Here is an 18,818-nt window from a genome sequence, read left to right as displayed (position 1 = left end):
GTCCTTTCCGTCCTGACTCGCTCACGGCGATTTGCGCCTCTCTCCTGACGCACTCGGAGCCAGTTGCCCCCCCAGCCCTGACCCGCTCACAGGGACTGGCCCCCACTGCCCTGACCCGCTGACAGGGACCTGCCCCTGCAGCCCTGACCCGCTCACATCGACTTGTTCCCTCAGCCCTGCCCCGCTGACAGCGACTTGCCCCCTCAGTCCTGTCCCACTCACAGGGACTGGGCCCCGCACCCCTGACCCGCTCACAGCGACTTGCCCCCGCTGACAGCGATTTGCCCCTGCAGCCCTGTCCTGCTGACAGCGATTTGCCCCCTCAGTCCTGACCGGCTCACAGGTACCGGCCCCCGCAGCCCTGTCCCGCTGACATCGATTTGCCCCCTCAGTCCTGACCGGCTCACAGGTACTGGTCCCCGCAGCCCTGTCCCACTGTCAGCGATTTGCCCCCCTCAGTCCTGACCGGCTCACAGGTACTGGCCCCCACAGCCATGTGCCCCCTTAGTCCTGACCGGCTCACAGGTACTGGCCCCCGCAGCCCTGTCCCGCTGACAGCAATTTGCCCCTGCAGCCCTGTCCCGCTGACCGATTTGCCCCCTCAGTCCTGACTGGCTTACAGGTACTGGCCCCCGCAGCCCTGTCCCGCTGACAGCGATGTGCCCCCTTAGTCCTGACCGGCTCATAGGTACCGGCCCCCGCAGCCCTGTCCTGCTCACGGGGACTTGCCCCCTCAGTCCTGTTGCGCTCACAGCGACTTGGCCCCCCGCAGCCCTGACCCGCTCGCAGCGACTTGCCCCCTGCAGTCCGGTCGCGCTCGCTGCGGCTGGCCCCCTGCAGCCCAGTCCCGCTGACAGCGACTTGCCCCTCCTTCCTGATCTGCTCACAGGCACTTGTCCCCTCCGTCGTAACCCGCTCACAACGACTTGTCCCCTTTGTCCTGTCCCGCTCACAGCGTCTTGCCTCCCATCCCTCTTGCACAGGTCACCCCTTGCTCAGAAACGGTCCCAATTATCCATGAGCCGGAAACCCTGCCCCCTGTGCCAGCTCCTTAACCATGCATTCATCTCACCTATCTTTCTATGACAACTCTGAAACATGTGCACTCGTGGCAACCCATAAATTTATTACCCTTTGGGTCCTGCCTTTCAGCCTCTTTGCTAACTCCTTGCCCATAGTCCGCTGAATGTCTTCCCTCTCTCTGCCTATGTCATTGGTACCAACGTGCACGGTGGCCTTTGGCTGCTCACCCTCCACCTTAAGAATTTGTTGCAACCACTCAGAGATGTTCTTGACCTTGGCACCAGGGAAGCAACACACAGCCCTGGTGTCTCAAATGTGGCGACAGAATCTATGCCCCCAATGAATGAGTCTCCAACCACGCTCGCTCACTTGGATTTGCCTGACCCTGTCCCACAGCAGGGTGGTTTGTACCATGGGCCTGGCTACTGCTGGTTATATAACTGACCCAGTTTAGTTTTAGATCAGTGTTAACCTTGGTTTAGTGGATAGCCAAGCACCTCAGTAGTCTACAATACAGGAGAAATACATTCTTAAGCTCACGGATTCTGTGACAGTCAAGGACAAGCACTGAATTGTTCTAACCTGATTACCAACACCTGGCCCGTAGCCTTGCATGGCTTGGATAGCACTTGCACATTTAAAAAAAAAATAAATGTAAGGATGATGTGAGTGTAAGGACATGGAATTTTTTTGATATGGTCATATTCTCTCTTGCTGGAGCTGATTGCTGCTTAGCACTTGTATGGTGCAAATGTAACATCCTTTATCAGGCCAAGCCTGATCGTTGTCCAAGTCTCACTGTATTTTCTCATCGTTGACTTCACTGTTGGGTCTAACCAACATTTTGTACATACCCTACCTATTCTGAAACTCTGTCACTTAATATTAAGCCTAATAAAGACAAGTATCCAATGTGCCTTCCAAACCACTTCAACGACCTCGTCCATTACATTGGGGGATCAACAGGCATACACATCAAGATCCTGAGATCCCTCTGATCATTGGTGCTTGTGAGGTCCGTATGATTCATCATGGGCTCCAAAATCTGATTGTGCTGTGTCACCTAATCCTTATCCCGTTTGTCCTTACATGAAATAATGTTCTCAACGCTTCTCAAATATTCTTCCCAATCCTACTTTTTGTAATCATGATACAAGTGAGCATAAAACTTGGAACACGACAGCAACAGGAATGTGCCCTTTGGCCACCGTGTTGGGCCAAACATGACAAGAAATGAAATAATCTCTTCTGCCTGTCCTTGATCCATAGTTCTCCATTCCTTGCATATTCGTGCACTTAACTAAAAGACCCTTTTAAATGCTTTCATCGTATCTGCATCCACTACCACCCCGGGCAATGTATTCCACACTTTTAACATGCTCAGTGTGAAATATTTGCCCCTCACATCTCTTTTGAACTTCCCCCCCACCCCCTCTCAGCTTAAATGCATGCCCCCTAATAGTGGACACTTCAACTCCGGGGGAGAAAATTTCTGACCGTTAGCTGTATTTATGTATCTCCAAATTTTATAGACTTCTATCAAGCCCGCCCTCAGCTTCGACTGCCCCAGAGAAAACGAAGAGTTTTTCCAGCTCCTCCTTCTCATTCATACCCTCTATTCCAGTCAGCATGCTGGTAAATCTCTTCTGCACCCTGTCCACAGCCTGCACATCCTTAGTGTAATGTGGCGGCCAGAATTGAATGCAATACTCTGTGTTGTCTCAACAAAGTCTTGCAAAGCTGCAATGTGACATCCTGACTCTTGCACTGAGTTCCCCTATGAATAAAGGCAAGCATGCGATATGCCTTCTTGACCACCCTATCTACTTGTGTGGCTACTGTCAGGGAGTTATGGTCTAGGACCCCAAGATCCCTCTGGACTTCACTGCTGTTTGGGGTCCTGCCATTAACTGTGTATCCCTTTCCTTAACACTTGGTCTCCTAAAATGCAACACCTCATGCCTGCCCAGATTAAATTGCATCGGCCATTTCTCCGCTCGAGTTTGCAATTGGTCTGTATCTTGCTGTGTCCTTTGACAACCTTCCATGCTGCCCACAAGTCCATTGGTCCTTATATCATCTGCAAACTTACTAATCCCCCGTCTACATTTGCCACCAAGTCATTTACATATGTCACAAACAGCAGAAGTCACATCGATGCGGAACACCACTCGTCACTGAGCTGCAGCCAGAAAAACAGCTTTCCACCACTGAGACGGCAAGAACTGTCGATGCTGTAATCAGAGTGAACCAAGTGTGGAGCTGGAGGAACGCAGCAGGTCAGGCAGCATCAGAGGAACAGGAAAGCTGACATTGTTGATGCTGCCTGGCCTGCTGTGTTCCTCCAGCCCTATACTGTGTTATCTTTGTTAGCCTTCCACCGCGACCGTCTGCCTTATATGGGCAGGCCAAGTCACCATGGATCTCATGGATCCTAATCTTCTGGATGAGCATACCATGAGGAACCTTGTTGAAAACCTTCGTAAAATCCATGTATATGTTATCAACTGTTCTACCCGAATTGATCACCCTTGTCACCTCCGTGAAAACTTCAACTGACTTGGTAAGACATAACCTGCCCCGCATAATGCCATGCTGGCTGTCCCTTATTAGCCCATACTTTTGAGACATGAGACACTCACCAGTCTGCAGTTTCCTGGAAAGTCCCTGTTTTCCTGCTTGAACAGAGGAACGACTTTGTCCACTCACCAGTCTCCGCAACCCCTCCAGTGCCTGGCAAGGATATCAGATCCTATTGAAAGTAGTGTGTTGATGCATTTGTGTCATGATTGTGTTTTGTTTCAGCCCTAACATCGAAAGCAGTGTAAGAATGTCTTTGTGCAGCAGGCGAGGTGTGATGAGACTGAGCCTTCATACAATTGCAAGATGTTGAAAATTTGCCATTATTTATGAAAACAGTGATAAATTTCCATGATCAACATTTCTGTTACACTGCAATGATTATCCCATGGCGTGTAAAATCAGAAAGATACGATAAAATGAGACTGGGTCATATGCAGGGAGAAAGTTTGCATTTCATGTCGATAGAAGTCGTGAATTATTTCCATGAATCTAAAAGTCACTTTTCCGTTCATTGAAGGACACAATCATCGCCTTGTAAGCTTCATCACGATACTACTTTGCATTTCTGAAGAGGGAAGAAGAAATCAACATGCAAATTCAATTCCATGGTTTTGGAAGTCCCATTGAGAACACGATTCATTTGCGCCGGCATAATGCTCTGACCGAGAAAGAATTGAAGGTGAGTTTGTCGTTTAGAAGATCGCAGCAATTTATGCATCAACTTCTTCATCGATAACGTTCCATTGCTTTCAAACTGCATTTTCCACTCTGCGAGATAATAACTGTTAGAACAAGCAACAGTATCGGTAGATGGTCTATGGGGAATGCAATGTTACAAAACCCGATCCATTCAACAACATATTTCAGATATGTCAACAAATTAAATATTCCAGCACAGGATAAAACAAGGAAGATGAGAGTGAGGAGGCAAGAGTTCTGATGACAAAAGAACAGAAATTTACCTTTATCCATTCGAGCAAAAAAGCAGGCACACAAATAAATAATCATCTAACAATGCACGTGTGCAACGGAGGCTACAGGGGGACTCAAAATGCCGATTTGTTGTTCTGCGTATTGCTGAAAGGGTGAGTGAAACAGATTCTGTGGTAAATTTGAATTAATACGGATAATGCATCTCAGGATGTTGGAGAAAGAACATTTATGGACTGAGGCAAATCGTGTTGCCCTTTTCAGGAGTTAAGAGGTTCATATTGAATTGAAACACTTCCTTGTGTGCTGAAAGCTTTAGTTTAGTTGCAGCTGGATCACAATTTCTGTTCCTGGTAGTATTTAGCAAACTGTTAAAAGTGAATGTCACTGCACAGAATTCCAAACATAACTCCAATCAGTGCAGAAAATATCCAAGGGGTATGATGAGTTGTATCCTCTCATGTTGAACAACGCAGCTACAGATACAATGGAGGCACTGATGATAATCTTCCAAGAATCCTTAGATTGTGGAAAATTCTCAGAGGATTGAAAGATTGTGAACATAACACCATTATTACAAAGATACTTGGACAAAATAGTAAGCAAGTGTTGCCAATTTAGGTCAACCTGGGTAGATGTTCATGCCGGCAATGAAAGATGAAATAACAGGGTACTGAGTGTGCTATAACATCCTACAGAGTTAACATCCTTTCATAAAGGGGAAATAATACTTGACAAACTTGCTACAGTGCTTTGAGAAGGAAACAAACATTACTGACGAAGGACCACCAGTTGATGTAGTACATTGAGATTTCAACAAAGCATTTGATAAGGTACAGCTCATAAGGTGTCTCAAAAGAAAAGAGCCCGTGTGTTCAAGGGTGGTATGTTCGGATGGACGGAGGACTGCATCGTAAATAGAAGTAGAATCGTAGTAACAGGATGGTAACTTCGAAGTCATGTACGGCCACAGAGCGAGTGCTGCGGAGGCCGAACACCTCATGTTGACTGGGTTGATTTCGGAAATGGCAGAGGGGATTGCTATGCTTAGGAAAGTTGGGCTACATTCATTGGAGTTTATAAGATTGAAAAAAAACTTATTTTTTCGACATTTAAGATTCTTAAGAGGCTTGTTAGTGTATATCCGTAGAGATTACTCCCATTTGTGAAAGATTTTACGACCAGAGGCCACATTTTCAAATTGGTTGCCTATTAATTCAGGGAAGAATTACTTCTTTCAGGTTGTAGCAATTTATTGAACACTTCAACCAAGAGTTCAGGCAGACCCTCTAATAAGAGACACCTCCTCTGTATTAATTCTCTAGATTTGACAGAAGATCGGCCCTGTGAGAGGGTCAGTGCTGAGGTATTGAAGCTTTGTCAGAAGGCGAATAATGAGTGCGGGCACTGAAGAAGTGCCTCATTGACAGGGGTTCAGTCCTGACCCCTGTGAGAGTTCATCATGGTCAGATGGTCAATACTGAGACAATGCTTCCTTGTAAAAGGATCAGCACTAAAGATCTGCCACACATTTTTAGTGTCAGTGTTGAGGAAATGCAGCAATATGAGTGGGTCCGAACTGTGGGAGTGCATTATTGTCAGAAGGGCAAGACTGAGGCAGCACCCCATTGTAAGGTGAGGCAATGCCATACAAATAGAAGGTCAGTCCTGAGATATTGCTACTGTGAGAGGGTCAGAAATAAAGGTGCCTCCTTGTCAGATGGTCAGAACTGAGGGATTGAAGCATTGTCAGAGCTTCAATACTGAGGCCTTGCTTCGTTGTCAAAGGGTCAAATCTGTGGGAGTGCGATATTGTCAGAGGATCAATGCTGAGGCAGTGCCTCAAAATAATGGTGTGTTTTTGATGACAGCGTGCATCGAAGTGGTTCTTTTGTGATTCTATCAAGTGCAGTTAAAGGAATGCTTGCCAATTTTCTGAAAGATGAACATTTATTGAGGAAATAAAAGATGGAGAAAGAGTAATTAAAAAGAATAACAAGTAGAGAGTAAAAAAGAATAAGCCTCATGTTCTTGTGGCTGTGAGGGACCCCTCGATCAATGGCTGGCCTGGAGGCTGAGGTTGTTCCTGGCACCGTTCGTGGTCTCAGTCCGAGATGACGTCCAGTGCCGAGGAACAAAATGCTCCCTCTGCTCCGGTGTAACAAACGACTTGGCAAAGAAAAAAACCAGTTACAGAAATAAAATTAACTGTAAAACAGGAATGCTGACAGGACTCATTCAAAGTCAACCATTTCTCAAATATCAAGAAATGTTACCCTTCAGCCCATCCTATTCATGGGGTTGGAACTGCTAGTACCACACGAATGCAGCATCACGACTGAGGCAATGCAGCACTGTGCGAGGGTCAGGATTAAGGGTCAGTTTTGAGGCAGTGCCTTGATGTTATGGAGTCAGAACATTATTGCCACATGTTCAATACAGACAGTGTGTTGACCCTCTGTCAATGCTTCAATGCCTCAGTGCCCACCCTCTGATAATGAATCACTCCAACAGTTCTGACCCTATCTTGCAAGACCTCAGTATGACCTTTCTGACCCTATTACAGTGGGCCACTGCTGCAGTATTGACCATCTGATAATGATGCAATACCTCAGTTCTGACCCTCTGACAGTTGTGCAACACCTCAGTCCGCACCCTTTCATCATTCGGCACTTCCTCAATTATGAGCCCTTTGTGAGTTAGTTGTGAGGCGAGACTTCATTGCTGCAGTGTCAGTGCTGAGAGCGGGCCTTTTTATTAGCTCATCAGTACCTAAGGTACTGGCTAATTGTCAGCAGGTCAGTTCTGAGGCAGCGTCTCTTTGCCCGAACCCTGACTCTAAACCCAGCCTCAGCCCTAAACCCATACAAACGCTCGCCTCAGGCTAACCCTCACCTCAGCATTAACCCTAACCCTAACCCTAACCCTATCCTCAGCGTAAACCCTCCCTACCCTCAGCCCTAATGCTGATCCTCAGGCCGAACATCTAGTCTCAGCCCTAAAGTGAGCCTCAGTCCTACCACTAGCTATGGCCTCAGCCCTAAAATGAACTGTAACACACAGCCCCAATTAACGCTTAGCCTCAACCCCAACCCTCGCCTAAGCTCCAAGTCTAACCTCAGCCCTAACCTAACCCCCAATACTTGCCTGTCAGAGAGTTAGTACTGAGGAAGTGCTTTAGTTTCAGAGATTTAGTCCTGAGAATGCGCTTCGTTTTCAGAGTGACCATCTGAAACAGCGTCTCATTGAAATGGGGTCAGAATTGCTGGAATGCTACATGGAATGGTGACAGATTGTAGGACTGTCGGTGGGCCAGATCTGAGGTAGTGCATCAACGGTGGATGGTCAGTCTTGAGGGAGTTCAGAGGATCAACGAAGAGGGAATGCCTCAATGCAATGGCGACAGAACTGAGAGAGGGCCACAGGATTAGAGATCTGCCACATGATTGGAGATGGTAGGAAGTGCCTCATTGTCAGCAGGTCCGTTTTGTGGCCGGTCGCCATAGCTGGAGAGTCAGTTCTGAGGCAGTGCGTCTTTGTCAGAGGGTCTGTACTGAAGCAGTGCCTCATTATTCGAGAGGGTTTGGTGTGAGGCAGTATCTGATTGGTGCAAGGTCAGCCCTAAGGGAGTGCCTCTTTGTCAGAGGGTCAGTACTGAGTTAGCGACTCATTGTGAGGAGTTCAGAATTGAGGGACTGCCACGTGATGAGAGGGTCAAAACGGAGGTAGTGTGGCTGTATCTGACAGTCCGAAGGGAGTGCCATTGTTAGAAGGTCAGTTCTGAGAAACTGCCTCCGTGTAATGGCATCAGCATTGAAGCTAACCACGTGACGAGCCGATAAAAACTAAGTTATTGCAGGAGCATCAGAGGGCCAGATCTGTAGGAGTGCATTATTTTCAGAGGTGAATACTGAGGCACAGCCTCAGTGTAAGGGGGTCAAAATTAAGGGAGTGCCACACAATTACAGGGCAGTACGGAAGTATTACAGCACTGTGTGCGGCGCAGAATCGATGGAGTGCATCATTGTTATACAGCCACAAGTGAGGCAGTGCCTCATTGTAATGGATCAGAATAGGGTCAGCACTGAGAGTCAGTACAGAGGTAGTGCAGAACTGTGGAGGTGTCAGAACTGAGGGAGAGCACCATTGTCAGCTGGTCAAAAGTGCCCCATTGTCGTAAGATCAGAACTGAGGGTGTGCCGCACAATGAGAGGGTCAATATAGAGGAAGTGACTCTTTGTCAGTGTTAATACTGAAGTATGACCTCATCTTGAGGGGATCAGGCTTCAGAGAATGCCTTGTTGTCAGAGGGTCGGCACTGCAGCAGGGCTATGTTGTAAGGGGGTCAGAATTGAAGGAGTGCCACCCATTTTAGAAGGTCAGTACAGAGGTAATCTAGCACTGTCAGAGGTAAGTCCTGATGGAGTGCCTCATTGTCATTGGATCAGTTTTCAGGCAGTACCTCTTTGGCAGAGCGTCAGTACTGACGCAGTGCCTGATTGTAATGGGATCAGAATTCAAGGAGTGCCACTGCCTCACTGAGGTACTGCAGCTCGATCAGAGGGTCAGTGGCCTATTGTCAGAGGGTCTGTTTGAGCCAGTGCCTACTTGGCAGAGTGTCAGCAATTAGGGAGTTTGCCTTTATCAGAGGGTCAGAACTAGAGAGTGCATTTGTAGCAGAGTGTCAATGCTCAGCCTTGTCCGCCCAAGTCTAACACCAGCACCTCCACATCATCCGCCCACCCTGAGGACTGACCCTCCACCAATGAGCTACTGCCTCACACTGGACTGACCAACAATGAGACACTATCCCTCCAGACCCCCTGACAAAGAAGCAGTGCCTCAGTACTGACTGTCAGGCAAGGAAGGCTCTCTGTCAGTCCTGACCCTCTCACAAGGAGACACTGCCTCAGATCATGACCCTCTGACAATAATGCACGCCCACAGTTCGGATTCTATGACGCTGTTGCAGTACCTCAGTACTGAGTCTCTGTTAGTGTGGCACTGCTTCAATTCTGACCCTTCTATAATGAGACACTGCCTCAGTATCGACAGTCTGACAATAGTTCACTCCCACTATTCTGATGCTCTGACAGTGCTGCTATACCTCAGTACTCACTAATTAACAATGAGGGTTAGCGTGAGAGGGTGGCCAGGGTTCGGGTTTGGGTTAGGACCAAGGCTAGGGGTTAGGTGTGAGGATTGGACGAGGTTTTGGATGAGGGGAGAGTTAGGGTGAGGGATGAGACTTGTGTTAGGGTGACTAATGAGGTTAAGTTTGGAGTTCGGGGGAGGGCTCGGGAGAGGTTTTGGGTTAAGGCTGAGGTTAGGCTTCGGGCTGAGTCTATGGTTAGGGTTAGAGCTCAGACCACATTTAGGTTTGGGGCTGAGGCTTCTGCTTAGGTTGAGGGTGAGTGTTAGGCCTGAGGCTAGGCTTAGGCCTGAAGCCGCGGTTAGGTTTGGGGTTGGACTGATTAGACCCACTCTGACCCATTAGAACATAGAACATAGAACAGTACAGCACAGAACAGGTCCTTCAGCCCACAATGTTGTGCCGACCATTGATCCTCATGTATGCACCCTCAAATTTCTGTGACCATATGCATGTCCAGCAGTCTCTTAAATGACCCCAATGACCTTGCTTCCACAACTGCTGCTGGCAACGCATTCCATGCTCTCACAACTCTCTGCGTAAAGAACCTGCCTCTGACATCCCCTCTATACTTTCCACCAACCAGCTTAAAACTATGACCCCTCGTGCTAGCCATTTCTGCCCTGGGAAATAGTCTCTGGCTATCAACTCTATCCATGCCTCTCATTATCTTGTATACCTCAACTAGGTCACCTCTCCTCCTCCTTTTCTCCAATGAAAAGAGACCGAGCTCAGTCAACCTCTCTTCATAAGATAAGCCCTCCAGTCCAGGCAGCATCCTGGTAAACCTCCTCTGAACCCTCTCCAAAGCATCCACATCTTTCCTATAATAGGGCGCCCAGAACTGGACGCAGTATTCCAAGTGCGGTCTAACCAAAGTTTTATAGAGCTGCAACAAGATCTCACGACTCTTAAACTCAATCCCCCTGTTAATGAAAGCCAAAACACCATATGCTTTCTTAACAACCCTGTCCACTTGGGAGGCCATTTTAAGGGATCTATGTATCTGCACACCAAGATCCCTCTGTTCCTCCACGCTGCCAAGAATCCTATCCTTAATCCTGTACTCAGCTTTCAAATTCGACCTTCCAAAATGCATCACCTCGCATTTATCCAGGTTGAACTCCATCTGCCACCTCTCAGCCCATCTCTGCATCCTGTCAATGTCCCGCTGCAGCCTACAACAGCCCTCTACACTGTCAACGACACCTCCGACCTTTGTGTCGTCTGCAAACTTGCTGACCCATCCTTCAATTCCCTCGTCCAAGTCATTAATCAAAATTACAAACAGTAGAGGCCCAAGGACAGAGCCCTGTGGAACCCCACTCACCACTGACTTCCAGGCAGAATATTTTCCTTCTACTACCACTCGCTGTCTTCTGTTGGCCAGCCAATTCTGTATCCAAGCAGCTAAGTTCCCCTGTATCCCATTCCTCCTGACCTTCTGAATGAGCCTTCCATGGGGAACCTTATCAAATGCCTTACTGAAGTCCATATACACCACATCCACAGCTCGACCCTCATCAACCTTTCTAGTCACATCCTCAAAAAACTCGATAAGGTTTGTAAGGCATGACCTACCCCTCACAAAGCCGTGTTGACTGTATTTGATCAAGCCATGCTCTTCCAGATGGTCATAAATCTTCTCCCTCAGAATCCTTTCTCACACCTTGCAGACGACAGACGTGAGACTTACCGGTCTATAATTGCCGGGGATTTCCCTGTTTCCTTTCTTGAAGAGAGGAATTACATTTGCCTCTCTCCAGTCCTCAGGTACGACTCCAGTGGAGAGCGAGGATGCAAAGATCTTCGCAAGTGGCGAAGCAATCGCATTTCTCGCTTCCCAAAGCAGCCGAGGACAAATCTGATCCGGGCCTGGCGACTTGTCAATCTTAATGTTTGACAAAATTTTCAGCACATCAGCTTCGTCTATCTCTATCCATTCCAGCATGCACACCTGCTCTTCAAAGGTTTCATTCACTACAAAGTTGGTTTCTTTCGTAAAGACAGAAGCAAAAAACTCATTTAGGGCTTCCCCTACCTCTTCAGGCTCCACACACAAGTTCCCTATGCTATCCCTGATCGGCCCTACTCTTTCTTTGACCATTCTCTTATTCCTCACATAAGTGTAAAATGCCTTTGTGTTTTCCCGGATTCCTTCTGCCAAGCCTTTCTCGTGCCCCCTCCTGGCTCTCCTCAGACCATTTTTGAGCTCCTTCCTTGCCTGCATGTAATCCTCTCTAGCTGAACTTGACGCTAGCTTCCTCCACCTTATGTAAGCTACCTTCTTCCTTTTCACTAGAAGCTCCACCGCTCTCGTCATCCAAGGTTCCTTAATCTTACCCCTTCTTGCCTGTCTCAGAGGGACATATTTACTCATCACTCCCAACAACTGTTCCTTAAACCATCTCCACATGTCTATAGTTCCCTTACCATGGAACAACTGCTCCCAGTCCATGCTTCCTAACTCATGTCTAATCGCATCATAGTTTCCTCTTCCCCAATTAAATATCCTCCCATTCTGCCTAATCCTCTCCTTCTCCATAGCTATGTAAAATGTGAGGCAGTTATGGTCACTATCACCAAAATGCTCTCCCACCACAAGATCTGATACCTGCCCCGGCTCGTTTCCGAGCACCAAGTCTAGAATGGCCTCTCCCCTCGTCGGCCTGTCAACGTACTGCGTTAGGAAACCCTCGTGAACACACCTTACAAAAACAGCTCCATTCAAATCTTCTGCTCGAAGGAGGCTCCAATCAATATTAGGAAAGTTAAAGTCACCCATTACAACAACCCTACTGCGTCCACACTTTTCCAAAATCTGTCGACCTATGCTTTCTTCAATCTCCCTGCTGCTATTGGGGGGCCTGTAGTAAACCCCTAATGAGGTGACTACTCCCTTGCTGTTCCTAATTTCCACCCATCCTGACTCAGTCGGCAGATCTTCCTCGACAAAGGAAGCTTCTGTAGCTGTGATACCCTCTCTGATTAGTAGTGCTACACCCCCTCCTCTTTTTCCCCCCTCCCTATTCTTTTTAAATGTTCTAAACCCTGGAACATCCAGCAACCATTCCTGCCCAGGAGAAACCCATGTCTCTGTTATGGCCACAACATCATAGCACCAGGTACTGATCCATGCTCTAAGTTCATCACTTTTATTCCTGATACTCCTTGCATTAAAGCAAACACACTTTAACCGATCCCTTGGTTCCTTCCCAGGAAAATCCTTCCCACTAGCTGGTCTACCTCTTGCTACTGCCTCACCCGCATCAACGCTCACCTCTGGTATACAGCTCAGGTTCCCCCCCCCCTGCCATACTAGTTTAAACCCTCTCGAACTACTCGAGCAAACCTTCCACCCAGGACATTGGTCCCCTTTTTTTTTGAGTGCGAGCAGTAGCGGAGGCAAGACGGACCCGGAAGACTGCAGCTAAGGTAAAGCAGTTTATTTTTAAAATTACTTACCGATAGCGGGCAGCGGTGTTTTTTTTTTCCTCTTTCAGAGAAGGAGCGGGAGCACCAGAGGAAGTGACGAGGACCAGAGGGGCAGCCGGGAAGGAAAGCAGTGACCATATATATCAGCAAGGCAGCTAAACCCGAGACTCTACAACTGTAGTGTCTCCCACCCGCCCTCCTCCTCTAACCTAGTTTATAAGGTAAGGTTCATTCTAAACTTTCTCTATTGAACATAAGTTTGTTATTAATTTGTTATTATTACTTGAAGTAAGCTTTCTGCTTTAGTATTGAGTGGGTGTTCAGATAAGTGGGGTATGGATGCTAGGGCAGTTGCTTGCTCCTCCTGCAGAATGTGGCAGTTGGGAGATGTGGCACACGTCTCCGCTGGCTACATCTGTGGGAAGTGCACCCAGCTACAGCTCCTTGAAAACCGTGTTAGGGAAATGGAGCTGGAGCTGGATGAACTACGGATCATTCGGGAGGCAGAGGGGGTAATTGAGAGGAGTTATCGGGAGTTGGTCACTCCTAAAGCTCAGGATGAGGATAGATGGGTTACAGTTAGGGGGAGGAAAGGGGACAGACAGACAGTGCAGAGATCCCCTGTGGGCATTCCCCTCAGCAATAAGTATACCGTTTTGGATACTGCTGGGGGGGATGACCTACCAGAGGAAAGCCATAGTAGTCAGTTCTCTGGCACTGAGCCTGACACTGTGGCAAAGAAGGGAAGGGGGCAGAATAGAAAAGTACTCGTGGTAGGGGACTCGATAGTTAGGGGAATCGACAGGAGATTTTGTGGGCAAGATCGGGATTCCCGGAAGGTATGTTGCCTCCCTGGTGCCAGGGTCCGGGACGTCTCCGATCGGGTGTATAAAGTTCTGAAAGGGGAGGGCGAACAGCCAGAAATCGTGTTACATATTGGCACAAATGATATAGCCAGAAATAGGTTTGAGGATATAAAAAGTGATTTCAGGGAGTTAGGATGGAAGCTGCAGAGCAGGACGAACAGAGTAGTGTTCTCTGGTTTACTACCGGTGCCACGAGATAGCGAGGTGAGGAACAGGGAGCGGGCGCAGCTGAACACGTGGCTACGCAGCTGGTGTAGGAGGGAGGGCTTCAGATATGTTGATAATTGGGATGCCTTCTGGGGAAGGTGGGACCTGTACAAGAAGGACCATTACAATGAGGTTCTACCACAGAACTGACTCTCTGTCGAAAAAGAACATGAGATGCTGTCAGCTTGTCCAATCAGAGGTCCAATATTAAGGAAATAGTGCACTGTTGGAGGGTTGATAAATATAATATAATATAAAGGGAGTGCTGCACTGTCAGAGGGTTGATGACGTGGGAGTGCTGAAATAGCGCAGAATCAGACCTGAGAGAGTGCTGCACGTTCAGAGAGTTAGTACTGAGGGAGTGCTATAATGTCAGAGGATTGATATCAAGAGGCACCGCCGAAGGATCAGTAGCGCAGTACTGTCCGAAGGCCAATATTGAGAGAGCTCTGCTGCGTCGGTGGGGGTCGATATTACAGAATTGCGACACTATCAGTGTATGGATGTCAGACGGTCAGTTCTGAGGGAGGGCTACGCTGTTGGAGGGTCAATATTGAGTGTGTGCGCGACACTCAGATGATCACTTTGTTGGAGTTCGGCACTGTAACGGAGTGCCACACCGGCAGCGGGTTAATATTAAGGGAGTGCTGCACTGTCAGAGGGTTAAAGATGAGGGAGGGCTTCTCTTTGTGGGGGTGGGTATGAAAGAGAACCTCCCGTTCGGGGATCAATATTAATGTTGTAGAGTCAGTAGAGAGGCAGTGCTGCACTGTGGAGGGTCAATAAGAAGCATGTAGCTCCACTGGCAAGGTGCCAATGATGACAGAATGCTGCACTGCCAGAGGATCAGCAATGAGGGAAAACTGTATTGTCAGAGTGTCTTCGTCAAGAAAGTGCCACTCTGTCGGAAGGCCAATATTAAGGGAGTGCTGCACTGTCACAGGATCAATATTAGGGGTGTGCTGCACTAACAGAGGGTCAGTGTTGATTGAATGCTTGACTGTTGCAGAGCCAGGACTGAGGGAATCCTGCATCGTTACGGTGTCATCATTGAGGGAGTGCTGCACTGTTGAAGGGCCGATAGTAAGGGAGTGTGACACTGTCAGAGTGTCATTACCAAAGGTGGGCTACAGTATCAGAGGGTGAGTAATGAGGGAATGCTGCGCTGTCGGAGGGTCAGCACTGAGGTGGGCTGTACTGTCAGATCGTCAATGTAAATAATAATGTCAGGGGAGTGCTGCATGATGAGTTGGTCCATATTAAGGGAACACTGAAACTGTCAGTGATGCTCAGGGTGTGCAACACTGTCAGAGGGAGTGATGTATTCTGAGTGTCAGCACGGAGGCTGACCTTCACTGTAATTGTGTCAGAATTAAAAGACCGGTCAGAGGATATAAACTGAGGCATTTCAGAGCCATCAGAAGGTCGAAACTGAGGTGTTTCAGGTCAGTTTGAGGGTGCCTCATTTTCATGTGGTCAGACTTGAGCAAGTGCTTCATTGTCAGAGGCTCAGAACCAAGTGAGTGCCTCGTTATCAGACACTGTCCTAAAGAGGGCCTTGTTGTTCGTGGCTGTGTTGTAAGGCAATTCCTCATTGCTGCAGGATCAGCCTTGAGAGTGTGCCAGTCTGGAAGGAGTGCCTAAAAACTGAGAGAGTGCTACACAATTCGAGATTCAGCGCTGAGTAAGTGCCTCATTGTCACAGAGTTAGTTCTGAGGCAGGGTCACATTGCCTTAGGGTCAATTCTGAGGGTGTATTAGGAGCAGACTGTAAATACTGAGTCAGTAGCTCAGTGCATTGGATTCAGAGTTGATGGAGTACAAGATGATTAGAAGTTCAGTCCTGAAGTATTGCAGCTCTGTCAGAGGGTCAGAACTGAGGGGGCAGTGCTTTACTGTCGGCGGATCAGTTCTGAGGCAGTACCTCATTGCTGGAGGGTCAGATGTGGACGAGTGTCACATTGTCAGAAGGCCAGTTCTGAATAAGTGACTTTTTGTCAGAAGGCCAATACTCAGTCAGTGGCTCATTTTGAGCAGATCAGAATTGAGGGTTTGCAACACTTTTCGAGATTCAGTCTGGAGACATTACTGCTGCACGCCTGAATTGAGGGAGTGCTGCAAGATTGGAGGGTGAAAATAAACCCGAAAACAGTGACCCCTTTCAATAACCTGTAAAACACAGGGATGACTGTAAATAATCCCTAAAACGCAGAGGCCTTTGTAGGAGTGCCTCAGTGTAATGTTTTCAGAATTGAGGGAGTGCCACGTGATTACAGATTCACTGCTGATGGAGTAGCTCATTGTCACAGGGTCAGTTCTGAGGCAGGGCTGCTTTGCTGGAGGGTCACTTCTGAGTGAGTGTATTAGTATCAGCCCCATGTTGTAGGGACTGTACTTTTCCAGGAAGACAGTTAGAATAATCTTTAATTATAAACTAATCTGAAATACTGTTTGACTTGTTAAGGTTACAATACATCCTGAGTCACCTACAGAATACGCACTTGCTCTCCCTGTCTCTCTCGGTAAGCAAAGGTAGTTTCTTTCAGACTACTCTCAGAAATAAAGTGCTGCGCTGCTGGTCAGTATTGAAGGAATGCTCCATTGTTGGAGGATCAGTACTGAGGGAGTGCTGGACTGTCACAGGGCCAAGATTATGGGTGTGCTGTGCTTTCAGAAGGTCACAAGCAAACAAGCACTGCCAGACATAAAAAACAAAAGAACTGCGGATGCTGTAAGTCGGGAACAAAAAGAAAGTTGCCGGAAAATCTCAGCAGGCCTGGCAGCATCTGTGCAGGAGAAAACAGATTCAACGTTTCGAGTCCATTGACCCTTCCTCAGAACTGGAGATCTTCCTCAGAACAGTCCTGAGGAAGGGTCACTGGACCCGAAATGTTGGCTCTGTTTTTGCCTCCACAGATGCTGCCAGACCTGCTGAGCTTTTCCAGCACTGCCAGACAACTGACGCTCTGATTGTGAAACACTCCCTCAGTACTGACCCTCCAACACTGCCTACTCTCTGATGACTGATTCTCTGACGGTGCATCTCTGCCACAGAATTAACCCTCCGTCATACTGGTATTCTCTCAGCAATAACACTCTGAGAATGCCATGCTCCCTTACCATTGACACTCTGGCCGTGGGACACCACTTCAAATTTAACCCTTCAGCAGTGCAGCACACACTCATCATTGCCTCTCTGATATTGCAGTGCTGCCTTCATACTGACCCTTTCACAGTGCAGGACACAGTAATATTGAACATCTTAAAGTGCCGCTCTCCCTCAGTGCTGACCCCCCTCTCATTTCTGACCCATTCAGTGTAGCATACCCTTTATTCTGAACCCCTCAGTGCAGCACTCCCTCAACGCTGACCTGCTTCAGTGCTGACCCCCTTCAGTCCTGATCCCCCTCAGAACAGCACTCCCGCAGTGCTGACCCCACACTGTGCTGCACTCCCTCAGAGCTCACCCACTTATCGCTGACGACCCCCTCACTTCAGCACTCCCTGATCACCTGGTCGTGCATCACTCCCTTTCTCCGACCCCTCGGACGGTGCAGCACTACGTCAGCGCTGACCCGCCAACAAGATAATGTCAGAGAGATGTTCTCCCATCACATTGACCCTCTGAGACTGGAGCATTCACTAATGTTGGCCCTCTCACAGTGAAGCTCTCCGTTTAGTCCCTCTGACAGGCCGCATGCCTTTTATTACAGGTCTTTTCACAACGCACTGCCCCGTCATCATTGATTCTCTGACAGTGCAGCCCTCTGTTAATATTGAATTTGTGACAGTGCACAACTCCATTAATATTTGCCTTCTGATAGTGCAGCCCTTCCTCAGTCCTGACTCTCTGACAATGCAGCAGTCCCCTAATTACTGTCAGAGGGTCGATACTGAGAGAATGCTGCACTGTCAGAGTCAGCTGCCCGCAGTCCTATCAGACATTCAGTATTGAAGGTATGGGAGAGGGTGAGTGTCAGTGAATTCTGCACTGCAACAGGGCCAACAGTGGTGTCCCATGGCCAGAGTGTCCATGGTAAGGAAGAACTGCAATGTCAATGTAACAGGGTCGGGACTGAGGTCAGAATTGAGACAGTACTGCAGGATTAGAGAGTCAGTGTTGTGGCTGAGGATCACTCTGAGGTTCAGTACTGAGGGAAAGCTTCATGATCAGTGGGTCAGTTCTAAAGCTGTGCTACTTTGTCAGAGGGCCATACTAATGCCGTGCCTCATTGTAATGGGATAAGAATTGAGGGAATGTCGCACATGCATCACTAGCTCATCATTGACCGTCTAACAGTGCAGCACACTCTTAGTATTGACCTTCCAACAGTGTCGAGCAGTGTGACACATTCAGTATTAAGAGAGTACTGCACTGTCAGAGGGTCAATGATGGGAGAGTGCTGTGCTGTTGGAAGGTGTGTACTGAAAGGGAGCCGCCCTGCCAGAGGGCCGATATTAAGGCAGTGCAGCATTGTGAGAGGATCGATATTTAGTGCATGCTCCTGTCTCAGAGGGTCAATTTGATGGGACAACATGCCTCTGAAACTAACTTGTTGGAGTGCTGCACCGCCTGAGGGTTCGTCTGAAGGGAGTGATGCCCTGTCAGATGATGAGCTTTC

General features: G+C 48.1%; 1 long non-coding RNA gene across 11 annotated transcripts in view; it reads left to right on the top strand.

The window, feature by feature from the left end:
- Positions 1-18,818, top strand: part of LOC132211037 (uncharacterized) — an 86,844-nt gene that overhangs the window by 47,788 nt on the left and 20,238 nt on the right. For 4 of the 11 annotated variants that reach the window (XR_009447332.1, XR_009447336.1, XR_009447335.1 and 1 more), the window contains exon 3: positions 4,124-4,285. This is a non-coding gene — a long non-coding RNA (uncharacterized LOC132211037). Of the gene's footprint in view, positions 1-4,123; positions 4,286-4,499; positions 4,692-13,191; positions 13,345-15,205; positions 15,339-18,818 lie in introns of all 11 variants that reach the window. The other 7 variants (XR_009447340.1, XR_009447341.1, XR_009447333.1 and 4 more) reach the window with 5 other exon arrangements.

The sequence above is a fragment of the Stegostoma tigrinum genome, chromosome 27 (genome assembly GCF_030684315.1).
Source record: "Stegostoma tigrinum isolate sSteTig4 chromosome 27, sSteTig4.hap1, whole genome shotgun sequence".
NCBI classification, from domain to species: Eukaryota; Metazoa; Chordata; class Chondrichthyes; order Orectolobiformes; family Stegostomatidae; genus Stegostoma; species Stegostoma tigrinum.
The sequence above is the reverse complement of the archived record's forward strand: the minus strand, read 5'-3'. Positions and strand labels throughout refer to the sequence as shown.